This window comes from Dipodomys ordii, unplaced genomic scaffold (genome assembly GCF_000151885.1).
Source record: "Dipodomys ordii isolate 6190 unplaced genomic scaffold, Dord_2.0 Scaffold156, whole genome shotgun sequence".
Classification (NCBI taxonomy): domain Eukaryota; kingdom Metazoa; phylum Chordata; class Mammalia; order Rodentia; family Heteromyidae; genus Dipodomys; species Dipodomys ordii.
The window spans coordinates 2,417,850-2,428,907 of NW_012267372.1; the positions used below are offsets into that span (position 1 = coordinate 2,417,850).

Below are 11,058 nucleotides of genomic sequence, written 5' to 3' on the forward strand. Positions count from 1 at the left end.
AAACCAGAAGTGGTGCTGTGGCTCAAGCAGTAGAGTGCTAGCCTTGAGCTGAAGAGCACAGGGACAGTGCCCAGGCCCAGAGTTCAATCCCCACGACTGACAAAAAAAAAAAAAAAAGAATATGGTCCTCCCAGAGGACTGGCCGAACTTTCCACCAGAAGTCCTCCCCAAATCTGGACACAGCAAGAATCCAGCACACGTCAGGTTAAATCATTCTTTCTTCAGTGGGTGGAGACACTACATATTTCTGAACATGTGAAGTTTTACCTATTCTGCCTCCTTGGTGAGAAGGTAGCATTCTAGACGCCTCTCTCCGCCACCATGTGCCCCGCCTGCCCCATCTGTCTGCTGGAACAGGTAGGATTGAGGGCGAGATGGAGGCGTGGGCAGGCTGCGAAAGAAACTGGGACAAGAATAAGTTCCAGAACAGACTTTCCTGTCTTCTCTACCATGCCCCCCAACACCTTCCCCCTCATGCTGCCTGTTCAAGGCTTTATGGCTCCCTCAAAAACCGCATCCAATATTCTGGGCTTCCTGTCGTGGGCTATACACATGGGCAGCCCCAGCCTTAGCCAGCAGGATCCTCTCAGCCCAGCTTTGACACTACCCAGGGCCTTTCCCAGATGCCCATGGGGCATGACATACACTCTTATGGATACTGCCAGGACCCACCTGCCTCAGGGCCCACTCTGCAGCCTCAGGGATCTGCTGGCCCCAACATACCCAAGTTCCCCTTCTGCTAGTCCCTTGGAAAACTGCTTCCCTGACCCCTGGGCCTTTGCACATGTTCAGCACGTTCCCTGGCCAGCTTGCTATTCACCCATCTTAACTTGCCCACTCCTCCTTTCCTCAGAGGAGCCCTTCCTGACTGCCCCTTTCCCACAACGGCAGACCCTCAGAGTAAGCCTTCCCTCCCCAGCTGCCCCACCATTATCTGAGCAATGGGGCCTCCCCTGGACCAGAAGCCTCACAAAGCAGGAGCTCTGGTCCCGTGTTCTCTGTGTCCCAGCACAGGGTAGGTCCAGGTCCAGAGGGGTGACAACCAGAACACTGCTCTTGTGCTGAGCTCCTGCAGAGATGGCACAGGCTTTGTGTAGCAAAGAGGCAGCAAAACAGAGATGCAAACTCCACTGCACACCCCAGACAGGCCAGTCCTAGGAGACCCAAAGTGGAACCTGGCCTGCCTCTTGCCCTGGCTGCTTCTCTCTGGCTCCTATCTAGGGGCCCACCTGAATCTGGATAACGTGTCCGTTCCCCCCCCACACACACACCCCTGGCCTGGCTCCTCACCATAGCCCGGCTCCTATGGCCTCCGCTCTAGCCCCAGAGCCAGCTGAGTAGGGCTTTCCCCAGGTGCCCTGTCCTGTTCACCCTTCACTCTGCCTTTTCTGGCCAGCTTCTCCTTCATCAGGAGCCCCCCAAGCCCAGCTACCTATCCCACTGTCTCTTCCTCAGCCATTCTCATAGGTAAATGCTACTTCTCTGCCCCTCTGGCAGGCTGTTGGCACTCGAAATGACACGGACATAGGGGCTCCAATACAGATATGGCCAAAAGCCAGCCAGGGACCAGCTCCCATGGCCATTTGGGAAGTCGGGACTCCGTGTGGGCGGCCTCCCACACTCAGCTCTCCCCTGCCTCTAGGAAAGGCTGGCCAGGGCCAAGGCTGCGCCCACATTAGGGAGGGGTGGGAAGCGGCCACACCCACCTCCCCCAGCAGCCAAATGGAGGCTTTTCCAGGACACCAGGGGAAATGCTCACAGACAGCTCTGTCTAGAATTCATTACACACATGGTGATAACCCCAGAACTGCAGCCACAGTGTCAGTCAGAAGAATGGCCCGAGAGGATTCACTTACAACCCCAAGAAGTGCCACAGCCTCCCTGTGCCTGTTTCCTCACCTCGCAAATGGGGACAAACAGTTGTACCCAGCTCCCAGGGTGCAGAGCAGGACCCAGCAGGAGGCTGAGTACAGAGCTTCTCCCAAGAGGAACAGAGTTAAGATTTGTGCTGGCCTGTGGTCCCAGCACTGGGGAGGCAGCGGCAGGAGGAACACAAGTATTAAGCCAGTCTGGGCTACACTGAAAAATCCTGACTCAAAAGTGGTAAAGCGCTCACCTTGAACTGAAGAGCTGAGGGACAGCACCCAGGCTCAGAGTTCAAGCCCCACGACCAACAACAAAGAAAAAACAAACAAAAAACAAAGAGCCAAGCCCAGTGGCTCACCACTGTAATCCTAGCTGCTCAGGAGGCTGAGATCTGAGGGCAGCCCAGGTGGGGAAGTCTGTGAGACTCATCTCCAAAGAACCACCAAAAAATCCAGAAATGGAGCTATGCCTCAAGTGGTAGAGCACCAGCTTTGAGCAAAAAAAAATCTCAGGGACAGCAGGTAGGTCTCAAATTCAAGCCCAGGACCAGCACCAAAAAAAAAAAAAAAAGAAGTATAAAGAATAACCTGAAAATGCTATATAGCATGTTCTATGCCTCAGTTTCCCATTTATACACAGGTCTCTAGAGAACCCTAACAGCAGCTCAGTGCAGAACCCACCTGGGAAGGTACTCAGCTAGCAGAATCCTCACACATCCAGTACTCCAACCAGGAACCCACCCTGCCAACCACACACAGGCTGTCCCTTGAATCCCCCACGCCCACCCCGCTCCACTGCCTGCCCACTTGGAGAAAGGCTCTCTAACCCCCGCCCCCACAGCCCTGCTCAGCATTCTCATCTTCAGGCAATCAAGCTGCACCCAGGAGAAGTGGGGCTCCATGGCACCTGTGGGGCACCAGAAGGACTGTCCACCCATCAGCCAGGGCGCCTGGGTCACTAGGCAGGCCAGGCCATGTGAGGGCAGGCTAATGATCATCTGCCCCTAAGGAGCCTGGGAGCAGGCCAGGAGGAGACCTGGCAGTGGCAGCTGCTATAGACAGCTCAGAAAGGGGCCCCAGGTGGCAAACCAAGGAAGGCTGGGATTTCTGGCCTCACCCTTAGAAACAACGTCTGTGGACGAGCTTCTCTGCCAGGGTGGCTGGGCTGGAAGAACTTCTAGAGGGACCTCTGCCACGGAGGCTCCTCAGCTGGCCCGGCCCTGCAGTCCTGCTCAGCTCACCCACAGCACCCGGGCCCTGCTGTGGGTGCCTGCCGAGTTGGCAGCAGGTCCTGCCTCAGGGGGACAGGCCTTGATCCCACCCCAGGCCCCACCCACACTTGCTCCCTCCCTCCGTCCGTCCTCCTGGTCCGGCTCCCAGGCCCGCTGCTCCCCCAGCTGGGCCTCTTACTGCTTGGCTGACTGTCCAGAAGAGCCCGCCACAGAACCACCCCACCACTCAGCCCAGATGCCTGGTGGCTGCCGGCTTTCTGCCGAGAGCCCTGAGAGGCTGGAGGCCCAGGGAGGGGTGACTGTCGTCCTCCATGGTCCAAGATCAAGAGCAGAAGGCAGTACTTGCCAATCTAGCCTGGAGGACTTCTAGAGCCCCATGTTGTCAGAGAGGGCGCTCCTTTCAGGATAGCACCCCAGACGAGACCGAGCCTGGGAGAAACAAATACTAGCCTTCCTGCTTACTGTGCTAAGCTTAGGAAGTGAGACCCATCACTGGTTTCAGAGGCTGTCACCACCCAAGTGACAACTGGAGCCAGTTCCTTCAAAAGCCCACAAGATCTTCACAATAATCTACAATAATCTCCCATGGCCCTCAGGCCCTGTCCATGTGTCACCTCCCCAGAGAGGCCTCCCTGATTGCCCAAGCCAGACCAGGACACCCCCACCCCCATTATCAGGACATTATCAACCCCAACATGATGTGCAGTCCTTGCTGGAAGGCAAGCCCCAGGACCCAGGCCTTCCATTCTAGAGCAGTCGCTGGGCGGTTGCTATCAGTGGGACTGTTGTTCTGCTCTGTTCTTGTCATCAGTGCGGCTGGCAGGGCTGGACAGCAAAGTCAGTCCACTAAACCCCCCTCCAGCTGCCTTTTTCCCTAAGGGCAACAGCCCCCACCCTCCACCCCCTGCTCAGGGGAACGGTGAGAAAACCACAGCAGAGGGAGGGGGTCTCAGAGCCTCTGCCCAGTGATTTCACTCAAAGGGGAAGTGGAAGGCATTGGAAACTTCCAGCCCAAGCAAGGTCAAATCCAGTGCCCCTAAGAAGCCAAGACCCTTCAGGGCCAAGTCACCTGAAATCTGCCCAATCCAAACTCCTCCACAGTCTACAAGGTTGTTGGGGCCCTAGGCCCCAGCTGTTCTCGCTGGCTCTGCCCAGCTACACACACCTCAGTGAGCCTGTCCCGCTGCTCCCATATAACTGTCTGTGTACCTTGCCCGTCAGGAGCAGCCCTACGTGTCCAGATGCTCCTGGCAGTCCCCTCCTGCTCTGAATTCCCTGCCAGGCACTCACCTCCTCACCCCCTCACCTATTCTACCTCCTTGCTCTCCCTCAGCTCTGCACGGGTACACTTGTGTGTACCCCACATGTCCAGCACTTGATGTAATACTCAACACTCAACAGATGGTGTTCGGAGCTCCAGTGATTTCAGGACCAAACCTACACCTCATCCAAGGGCTGCCATGCCTACTCTCCCCCTCCTGGCTACTCCAAGAGCTACAGTAGGAGACTCGAAATGGAGAGCTATTGCTGGTACTGGTGGCTCACACCTGTAATCCTATTCAGGAGGCTGAGATCTGAGGATTATTGCTCAAAGCCAGCCCAGGTAGGAATGTCTATGAGACTCTTACCTTCACTAAACTACCAAAAAAGCCACAAGTGAAGCTGTGGCTCAAGTGGTAAAGCACTAGCTTTGAACAAAAGCAACTCAGGGACAGCACCGGGGCCCTGAGTCCAAGCCTCAGGATGGGGGAGAGGGGATGTTATTGATAAAGATGTATTATGCTGGGCTGGGAATGTGGCTTAGTGGTAGAATGCTTGCCTGGCATTCATGAAGCCCTGGGTCTGTACTACATAAACAGAAAAAGCTGAAAGTGCCACTGCGGCTCAAGTGGTAGAGTGCTAGCCTTGAGCAAAAGAAGCTCAGGACCTAAGACCAAGCCTCAGGACTGGCAAAAAAAAAAAAAGACAAGCCAGGCACCGGTGGCTCATGTCCATAATCCTAGCTATTCAGGAGGTTGAGATCTGAGGATCATGATTCAAAGCCAGCCTGGGCAGGTAAGTCCATGAGACTCTTATCTCCAATTAGCCAGCAGAAAATCAGAAGTGGCGCTGTGGCTCCTCTTGAGCTGAAGAGCTGAGGGACAGCACCCAGACCCAGAATTCAGGCCCCACGACCGGACCGCCCCCCCCAATAAAAGAAATGGTGTAAGTGCCCACTGACACTTCAGAGCTTCTTGTGTATTAATTCACTCTCTCCTACAGCTAGCTGCAGAGCCCATGACAGAGGCAATGCTGTGGCTGCATTCACACAGCCCCCAGGGGAAAGCACCAGATATATCTCTATCCTGCCTGTAGCACGGCTTGGTCCATGATGGCTGTGTCATCCCCTCCTACTCCTGTGCGGCCTTCCCATTGGCTCCTGTCCCCACACAACTGTAATCCCAACGACTGAAGACAAGATCAAAAGGATCAAGGTCTGGGGTTGGCCCTGGGCAAAAATGCAAGACCATACCTGGAAAATAAGATAAAAATTACAAGGGGTGAGGTGTGGTAGAGCTCAGGTTTAAAAGTATCTGCTCAGGAAGCACAAAGCTCTCAACTTGGAGGAGACCCCAAGTTTCCCAGAAAGTACAGAAGTGCTGGACTAGCCACTGACAGGACAGAAAGCACTCAGCATCTTCAGGCTCAGGTTGAGGGAAGGAAGTGACCAGGGAAGAGGTCAAGAGGACAGGTCACACCAGGCCTGAGACCTGGTAAAGAAAGATTGTATGACACCAGGACTTAACGGGCTTGGGTTCAAACCCCAGCCTGGCTTCCGATAGTCTGATAAGACATGGGAAAAGATAATTCCTCCAGACCTCAATTTCTGACTCTGGAAAAAAAAAAAGAAAAGAAAGAGAAACAAATTGTGGATAAAGCTCCAAGCCCAGAGCCAGACACAGTGTTAGCTCCCAAACAAAACCACTGTCTTAGCTCAGTGCCTAGGTTGCCTTATTTGTAAAATGGGTATCACACTCTGACGTCACTCACAGGGCTCTGTAAATGAAATTCTATGTATGTTTTGAGGCTTACGTCATGTGTGAAGAAGCCTGCATGTGCCTAGCATGGGCCAAATGCCCAATAAACAGTTGCTAGCCACTCACTCTGGAAATGTGTGTGTGCCTCAGTTTCCTCACCTAGGATATTGGGCAGTTCACCTGTGAGGTGAGTGTTAAGTGTCAAGCCCCCAGGAAGTACTCAGGTAAGGTCAGCTGTCGGTTTAAATGGTTATGGTTTTTATTGATGTGGTGGACTCCATCAGGTGAATAGGAGCTAACAGCTGGAGAACACACTGCCTCTAAGGACCCAGGGATCTGTCTCTCCAGGAATGGCGTTAGGCTTTGGGGACAGTGCGCCCTCTTGACCTCATCCCCATCCCCATCAGCTGGGTCAATCAGGGACTACAGCCAGTCCTCCGGGAAAACCAGACTCAGAGCGAAGGTTACAGGGTAAGCCAAGGTCACAAACTGGCCAAGGGAGCAGGGGCACTGGTCATGTGCTTCTAGCAGCAGCCCAGAAACCACAAAAGAAACCACTTTGGGGGGATCTGACTGCCCTGAGCCCTTCAGAGCAGCCTTCCTTCTTGGGCTGGGGGTGGGGGAAGCCCCCTCCCGGCTCCTGTGGCCCATGCAGAGAGGAACAGCTGGGAAAACAGTGATCAGCCTCACGTAGGACAGGCCAACTGTTATCGCTCAACAGTTGAGCATAAACATGAAGGGCTGCTGGGCTGGTAACTGAAGACACAAACAGCCCGGATGCTGGGGATGGAGGAGCCTGTGGTGATCTCAGTGGGTGCCTGGTCCCCTTCACACCCACTGCCCACCTAGATCGGAAACAGATTCATCTCCAACTGCTACTCTGGAAAGAGTGGACAACGCTGAAAAGCAGCCTAATCACAACCCGGATTAATTACTCCAGCCTAGCTAGGCCTCTTGCTGAATCCCAAGAGGTCTCAAAATGAGAGGAATGGGACCTCGGAATCTCAACTACCTTGCCCTGAGGGAGAACTGTCCCTCCAAACACTCTTCCTGTCAAGTCTAAACAAGCAACTGGTGGGGGCTGGGGGAAGGAGAGAGGAACACAACTCCTCAAATCCAAGCCCAATGCCCTTCTCGCCTTCCTAACAGGGAGCCTAAAGCTCAGACAACTTTCAGCGACTTCTAAGACCTATCTTTCCGCCTCCCGGAAGGAAGAGATGTCAAAGGCTGGCATCCATTGCCAAAAGGATATCCCACACCTCCAAGTCAATAATCTGAGAGGGTTCTAGAAGGAGCCCAGGGCAGTCCAGGCCTAGGGTTCAAAGCAGCCTAGTAACCACCCAAATTAAGGGTGAGCTCCGTGTAAACGCCCACCGACACACATTAAACTACAGGAAACAGAAGTGCCCCACACCACTCGGCAGCACGGAGCCCCCAAGTACATCCCTAACGCCCACCGGTGCCGGTCCTGATCTCCCCACCCGTCAGTGCCCCGTCCTTCAGAGATTAAAAACATCCCTGCGCCCACCCCCCTCGCAAAGCGGCGCTGGGTCCTAAGGATGCCCCCCCAGCCTTGTTGGTATAATCCAGACGGCCCCCTTCATGGCCACCCGTGGTATAGGCCACGCTCCAGACAGCCCCCCATCCCTCTAAAAAACACTGTAGGAACGACGTGGTGGGCCCCTTCAGAGGTTCCGTCCTCGCATACTAGGCGTGAGATCTCCCCCCCCCCCGCGCACACACACACACACCTAGCCCGCCCACGTTATTAGGGTCGGTGTCCCTAGACCCTCACACACTAGGTGCTCCCCCCGCCCCGCGGCCGTCCGGTGGTACGGCCCGCCGCCCCCGTCCCCGTCCTCTTTGGGCTAGTCCCACCGCCCCCGCGCAGCCACCCCCATTCAGTTCCGGAAAAGGGGGGGGGAGAGGGAAAGAGGCTCGGGACTGTGGTCCCCTCCCGGCGGGCACGGGTGGTACGGCCCAGCGCGGCACCGCGGGGGGCCCGGACGCGACCATCGCGGGGGAGGGGGAGACGCTGAGGGACCCGCGCTGGCGCACTCACCTGTCACCGGCGGCCGCCCAGCCTCTCCGGCGGGGCTCTACCCCCGCCCATCGCCACGCAGCGCTGGCTCCAGCTCCGGGTGTTTCCTGGTGACTGCAGCGGGCCGGCAGTGAAAGCGGCGACGCCTCCTCCGAGCCAGACCCAACGGCTCGCGCGGCGCGGCCCCCCCGCCCCCTCCCCCCAGCCCCCGCTCACCGCCCCCTCCCAAGGAAATACCGCCTCCCGCCGTCAACAGGAACTGACGTACAAAGAGCGAGGACTGGGCTCGGAGAGCACCAGTGCGCAGGCGCAAGGAGAGGAGAGCGGGCGGGCTCCCAGTAAGGCGCCTGCGTGGATAAGGCAATGTTAGTTTGCGTGGGGAACCTCGCTCAGGCGCAGGACTGAAAGTAGAGTATTGCGCAGGCGTGATAAAATTCCGGCGCAGGCGCAGTAGAACCCCATTGCACAGACTTTCCCTGGAGGCCCCGGGCTGTGATTATTTCCCAGCAGCCCTTGGTTCTTATTTACTCACGCTTTGATCTTGTTTTACTCTGCTCTCATTGGTGCTTTGGCTTCTGCCTTTCTTAAAGAGCCTGAGCGGGAGTTGGGAAGGGCGTGTATGTGTGTGTGTAGTTGGGAAGGGCGTGTATGTGTGTGTGTAGTTGGGAAGGGCGTGCATGTGTGTGTGTGTAGTTGGGAAGGGCGTGCATGTGTGTGTGTGTAGCTGGGAAGGGCGTGTATGTGTGTGTGTAGCTGGGAAGGGCGTGTATGTGTGTGTGTGTGTCCTGGGGAGTTGGGAAGGGCGTGTATGTGTGTGTGTAGTTGGGAAGGGCGTGTATGTGTATGTGTGTGTGTGTGTGTCCTGGGGAGTTGGGAAGGGCGTGTATGTGTGTGTGCGTAGTTGGGAAAGGCGTGTGTGTGTGTGTGTGTGTGTGTGTCCTGGGGAGTCGGGAAGGGCTTGTTTCTTTCTGTGTGTGTGTGTGTAGTTGGGAAGGGCATGTGTGTGTGTGTGTGTGTGTCCTGGGGAGTTGGGAAGGGCATGTGTGTGTGTGTGTGTGTGTGTCTCCTGGGCTTCTGTGTGTGTGTGTCCTGGGGAGTTGGGAAGGGCTTGTTTCTTTCTGTGTGTGTGTGCGCGCGCGCGCGCGTTTGAACTCAGGGCTTGGGTCCTCCCTTGTGCTTTTTTGCTCAAGGCTAGCGCTCTACCACTTGAACCACTTCCAGCTCTATTTCCAGCTTTATGCTGGTTAACTGGAGATAGGAGTCTCACACCAACTTTCCTGTACAGGCTGGCATTGAACCTCAATTTTTGGTTTTCAGCCAACTTAGTAGCTAGGATGACAGGGGTTAGCCACCAGTGCCGGGCTGACAGGGGTTTCTTTTTCAGTGTGGCGGCCTGTCTTAAGCTTAGGCTCTGAAGCCGCACTATTCTCAGATTTGAGTTTCATCCTTATGGATGACCATGAACCCATTTTCTGAACCTCAGTATACCTATCTGTAAATTAGAAACCGTGAACGATGTCTTGGAAACAGAATGACGTTTTATCAGAACGAGTCCAAAATGCAAATGTGACAGGTCACTGGAGGGCAGAGGCAGCTGAGAAAAAGCCACTTCCTTACACACCACCTGTCCCAATTATACACCACCTGTCCCAATCATCCTGTCCTTCAGGGGCACTAGGCGGAAACTGTTCAAACTCGCAAAACAAGTTATGTGCTAAAATTTCCTGCTGACCCCGGCCACATAAACCCTCCTACAACCAGACTCTGGGTGACCTTTCTAATCCCGACTAGGGAGTTTGCCCAGGAGCGTACTCCAATAAACTTTCCTTTTCTTCACATTTACCTCCTCCTGCGTGTTCTTTCCTTGCCTAAAACCTTACAGAATGCCAAGAGAATCTGCAGCAACTTGGGCCCACAGATGCTTTAGTAATGATTTCCTTCACAGCCAGGTACCTGTGTCTCAGGCCTGTCATCCCAGCGACTCAGGAGGCTGAGATCTGAGGATCACAGTTCAAAGCCAGCCCAGGCAGGAAAGAAAGTCCTTGAGACTCCATAATTAATCACCAGAACACCGGAAGTGGCACTGTAGCTAAAAACACTAGCCTTGAGAATTAGCCTTGAGCAAGAGCTTAGGGACAGCACTCAGGCCTTGAGTTCAAGCCCCATAACCAACCTCCCCATCCCCCCCCCCAAAAAATTAATTGCCGTCCCTCACAAAAAGCTTTAGAAGCCTGAAGGGCATGGAACATACTTGTAATCCCAGCACTAGGGAGGGGAGACAGGAGGATTGTGAGCTCAATGCCAGCCTGAGCCATGTAGCAAGACCCTGTCTCAAAAAAAATCAAAAGAAAGGAAAAAAAGCTTTACAGAGATTCTGGCTGACTCATGTGTTAACTAGGGTTCTAGACAGCTGTGGAGCATCTGGCTTCAAGTCCCTTTCTTTTTCTCTCACAGGTTGGGAGGTGACTGCTACCTTCTAAACTTAGGATTACAGTATGCTAGGAAGCTTGGCAAATACATACTGGGGAGAAAAATGGCTGGTTAAGAGTTGAATCCTGGGGCTGGGAAGGTGGCTCAGTGGTAGAGTGCTTGCCTTGCATGCATGAGGCCCTGGGTTTGATTCCTCAGCACCACATAAGCAAACAGAAGAGTTGAATCCTGCTGGGTGCCGGTGGCTCACACCTGTAACCCTAGCTACTCAGGAGGCTGAGATCTGATGGTCATGGTTCAAAGCCAGCCAGGCAGAGAACATCCCATGATGTTCTCTTTTCTCCAGAGGACCACCAGAAAACCAGAAGTGTAGCTGTGTCTCAGTGGTAGAGCACTCATCTTGAGCAGAAGCCCAAGACTAACAAGTTCTCAGGTTCTTGGCAAGTCCTGCTCAAGGATGGGCCTTAGTTTTC

At 54.6% G+C, this 11,058-nt stretch overlaps 1 protein-coding gene across 1 annotated transcript in view; it reads right to left on the reverse strand.

Moving 5' to 3' along the window:
- The window catches only part of Akt2 (v-akt murine thymoma viral oncogene homolog 2), a 33,994-nt gene extending 25,642 nt beyond the window's left edge, over positions 1–8,352 (reverse strand). The window contains exon 1 of the mRNA XM_013032715.1: positions 8,177–8,352. The gene's annotated coding sequence lies outside the window, so the exon portion shown is untranslated. The remainder of the gene's footprint in view (positions 1–8,176) is intronic.
- Positions 8,353–11,058: the final 2,706 nt, after the last annotated feature.